Raw genomic sequence first — 4,680 nt, 5'->3', positions numbered from 1 at the left:
ACACAAAAATACCACTTACATCACACACTTGGAACGTCTTTCTCTTTCCCTTTCCTGCTAAGCATCCTTCAAGGCTCCCTCTAAAGAACTATTTCTGACAACTAGAGAGGCTGTTACACTGTGCTGTCACAGACATTCATGCATAGTCCCACCACCTTCATTCTAATGTCTGAGAATGCTGGCTAATTCTCTCTATGTTACTGTTAACATTGTTAATATTTAAATAAAAAGGTTATTCTTGCGTATCTCTGTCTTCCTGAGAAACCGCCTCTAAGATACCAACATGTATTACAGCAGTCATTGATATTTTCCTACTAATCTATCCATAACTCTGTAATGTTTGTATTGTTCCTATCCTATTTCATAAATAGATGCATGTTTAATTATGTGTTTCCTACAACAACCATTGAGGATAGTTAATGATTATTCAATATGTCACTCATGTATAGTTCTATTTATTTTCTTTTGAAGATACCTAAGTAGAGTACAACAACTATTGATAATCTCCTACCTCTTCTGTCTGTAACTCACTATTATTTGTCTATTTGTTTTCCTGAGAAACTATCTTGTAGATAACAATATGTAAAACAATAACCATTGATAATTTCCTACCACTTAGTCTGTAATTTGGTAAGCCCCCCCATTATTGTTATCCTTCTTTTACTCTTTAAAATAAATAAATAAATAGATTAAGCCTCGTAAACCACTGATATCTAGCACAGTGCTTTATAAGGAGATAGGCAACAAAAATTGAGTACAGTACTATATATTCATATTAATAAACATGTGAGAGCTAAGGGTGTAATTTAGCAGTTCACTGCTGGGTTAGCATGCACAAGGTCCTGGGTTTGATCCTCAGCAACACACACACACACACACAGGAAGGGGGAAGTTGAGTATTTTTCTTTACTGCATCACTCTGTGGGGTCAAAAGAACTGGGATATTTTAACATTTATTCTGACAGCAATCTGACTGTTAGTGAGCCAGTGATTTTTAATATGAGAAATGAAAAAAACATTGCAAAAAATTATAACTTGAAATCATATTTAAAGTGGTAAGACTGACTAACACATATACAACCTTTGCACTTAAACTTTTCAATTCTTAAAGAAATTAATTGGACTTTCAGAGCTTAAAACAAATGAGAGGTAATTGATACTAGTAGATGTCTTGGTTACTTTTCTCTCATTGCTGGGACAAAATACCTGACGCCCAGAATTAAGGAAGGAAAGGTTTATTTAGCTTACACTTCGTGGAGGTTTCAGTCCATACTTGGCTGGCTCCAAGGCAGGGTGACACATGGCAGAGAGAAACAGTTTATGGTGGTGGAAGATAGCAAAAGCAGCAAGAGGAAAACGGAGGAGCGGCAGAGGACAAGATTCTTTCCTTCCCTTATATTGTAAGCAAACTCTGCCCCAGGGTGGGTGTAGCACTCACACCCATAATCCCAGCATTGGACCATGGATAAAAAAAAAAAAAAAAAAGCTCTATAAGCCCACCCCATGACTGCATGAGGCTTTGGGGGACATCCACACACAAACCATAACAGTAGAAAATTTTCCCAGGTGAGTTTTGGGGGTTTTTCATTTAATTTAGCACAGATATACACAGCATTTCTTGCAACTATTTAATGCACAGCATATCTTCGCTTTTATGATAACCCTACAATAAATCCCAAAACCAGGTTAGTCTTTTGATTTGGTTGCCAAAGGTGTGTTGCATCAGCACCATGGACAGAGGCATGTCCAGGAACTGTTGCGCTAACGGATGTTTTGCCAAAAAAACACTGGTGTGAACGCTCTTCTTGGGATCATAGGAAGATGGTGCCTCTGGGTTTGAATCAACTCAATGGGTAATATCTTGACCTGCTTCATTCGTTGATCTGTACGGATTCACTATTTCTTCAACAAACTGCTCTTCTGCTCCCAAGGCAGAAACTTGCATGCCGAAACAAACGTAAACACCTCACTCGCAAACATGGAGGACATCTGTCTTTTTTTTTCACCTGCCCTGCATCTGTGACCCTTTTTTTCCTTTGCATACCATCAGTCAACCACATGAGCTACTTTTAAAGTATTAAAGAATTGTTGATGCAGTTGAGGAGTTATGATGATACTGAAGTTATGTTTAACACATTCTGACGCTCACCTCTGGTGTTGAGGATTTGCTCCAAGAGAATCTGTGGCCAAGAGTGTGAGGTAGAGTTATAGGGAAGACGAGCCTGGCCGTGAGTCACTCATTGTTAAAGCTGGAGGTCAGGAACAAGAGTTAGGTGTATTTTTTAATGTTTGAAATTTCCCATTGAAAGTATGCATAGAAATCAGTGTATGTCACTAAGAGGCCACCAAAACAGGACAATAATTCCTGAAAACCTTATGATTCTGCACCAAGGCGTGTCCTCGTTTCTCCCGTTGGTGGTGCCCACCATGGTCACCTCTGCACATTACTTCCTGGTTTATTTGGTGGGTGACTACTTCTGTCACCACACTGCAAAGAAGGACAAGGAACCCTAGCTTTGCTCACCACCTACCACCACGTCAGGCACAAATAACTGTTCAATATTTTTCGAGAGAAAATTAAGTAGTGTAATGACTTATTAATATAACTCCCAGCACCTACCACGTGCCCCGTGGAGTCTCCCTGACCCTCCCTCACCTAAGACCTGGTATGTCATTATCACCAAGGAGATAATGAAGAACAAGCTTGAGAGCCCTTTGCTGAGCTTCCAAGTTAGTCTGTAGCGTCCCCAGGCAGCTATAGAAAGAAGTTTTGTTTTGCTTAAGTACATGTGAGAGAGTAAAAAGCTCCAATGTGTAGGGATGAGCCCTTTCCTCTGGATTCATCCCAGGGGATCCATTTCTTACAAAAATGAAACCTTCTCATGCACTTCCCCACAAGACCCAACAGGGAGCAGCCCACAGGTGCATGGGCTGGGGCGCAGTGTAAGGGCAGAACACCTGGTTGTGGTGATAGGTCCAATGTGAAGTTAGGTCAAAACCCAAACCAAAAAACACTGTTTAAATATACAGCAGGACAGACACATAAAAGGAACCAAGACGTGATGCCAAGCACTTTGGGATGAACAGGAAATAAAATATGAGGAGGGCAGGAAGGTACAAAAGAAAGAGATACCTAGATGGTGCCCTGGATAACATTCCAAGGCTTTTAATGCCGCAGTCTGTGAGAAGCAAGTAAGTACCCAGTAGAGAGGATGGTGGGGAAAAAAAAAAGAAAATACATTTTTTAAAAATGCTTCAAAACCTGTCACACCTGGAAGAAAAGACTCACACTCTATGGACAGATGAGATGCACTGATCGTCTACTATGAAGTTCTGGGCACAAAGTGATTTTTTTAAATCCTGTTAAGCTAACATTCTAGTGAGGAAGACAGATAAATGTATTTTCCGATTTTTTAAGTGTGATGATATCCTCCCCCCCCCCAAAAAAAAGAAACTATTTGTCAACTTTTAAACAATCGAAAAACCTGGCACATCACTGTCCACGTTCCTGCATGAAACAAGAGGCCGGGACCAATGGCCACTTCCTTCATCCACTGGAACGTAACTTCCAGCATACTGGTCTGCTCTCAACCTCTGAACCTGCCTGAGTTCTGCATGCTTTCAGCTTTGTGACTAGTGTTCCCTAACGTCCTTGGACTGTCATACTTTACCTCCCCTAGACCCACCAACCACATAGTCCAAAGAGTACATCGAAGACCCTATTCTTACCTGAACCTGAATTCTGGGTTACCACTTACCTTGCAGTAACCTTGGGAAGTTACCTGACCATGCTGAGATCTCAGTATCCTCAACTCTCAAACAGAATTAATCACTTCCGCCTTAGAGGATTTTTGTGAGGACCAGGCTTTGCCTAATTAGCACTTACTTTTACCTTTGGATCTCAGTCCCCGGCAAGTGCTTCTTCAAGGAAAGCTTCCCAGATCTGCTCACTGGTTCTAATCCATGTCTCCCATTGGTAGTGCCCATCACGGTTACCTCTGCACATTACTTCGTGGTTTATTTGGTGAAAGACTACTTCTGTCACCAGACTGGAAAGAATGGCACGCAACCCTGGGCTTGCTCACCACCTACCACCACGCTGCACAGAAATAAGTGTTCAATGAAGTATTGAACGGAGAATGGAAAGCTGTACAATGACTTTGCTGCAACCCCTGGCACGTGCCCCAGGCATCCTCTCTGACCCTCCCTGACACCTGCTGTGGACACAGTACTCAGAGCCTCTCGGTGCTGGCATTTGCACGTTGAATTCTAGAACTTTCTGAGAAATAAGTCACCACGCTGTTTGCTGACAGGCTACCTAATCCCTGAAGCAATGACCTCTGTGCCGAAAAACACCTGGCACACAGCGGGTGCTCCACAAGCAGGCGCGGTTCCAGGAAAGACAGCGATCGGCCAGCACCAGGGCGGGGAGCTGCGCTGCCCCCAGGGCCTCGGCCACGCGGCCGGGCCGCCCACTGCTGTCCTCCCGCAGGGGCACGGGCAGGGGCAGGGGTGGGGGCAGGGACGGGACGGGCCAGGACCGCGCCGCGTGCCTCCGCGGGCACCGAGGTCTGCCGGGCACGACGCTCCCCCACGACCACAATCCCTCCGCGGGACAAAGGAGTCCCCGCGCCCGCGCCCCCCTCCAGCACCCCGCCGTCCGCGGCCGGGAGGGACGCC

The sequence above is a fragment of the Chinchilla lanigera genome, unplaced genomic scaffold (assembly GCF_000276665.1).
Source record: "Chinchilla lanigera isolate Chin_1 unplaced genomic scaffold, ChiLan1.0 scaffold00092, whole genome shotgun sequence".
Taxonomy (NCBI): domain Eukaryota; kingdom Metazoa; phylum Chordata; class Mammalia; order Rodentia; family Chinchillidae; genus Chinchilla; species Chinchilla lanigera.
Note: the sequence above shows the minus strand (reverse complement) of the source record.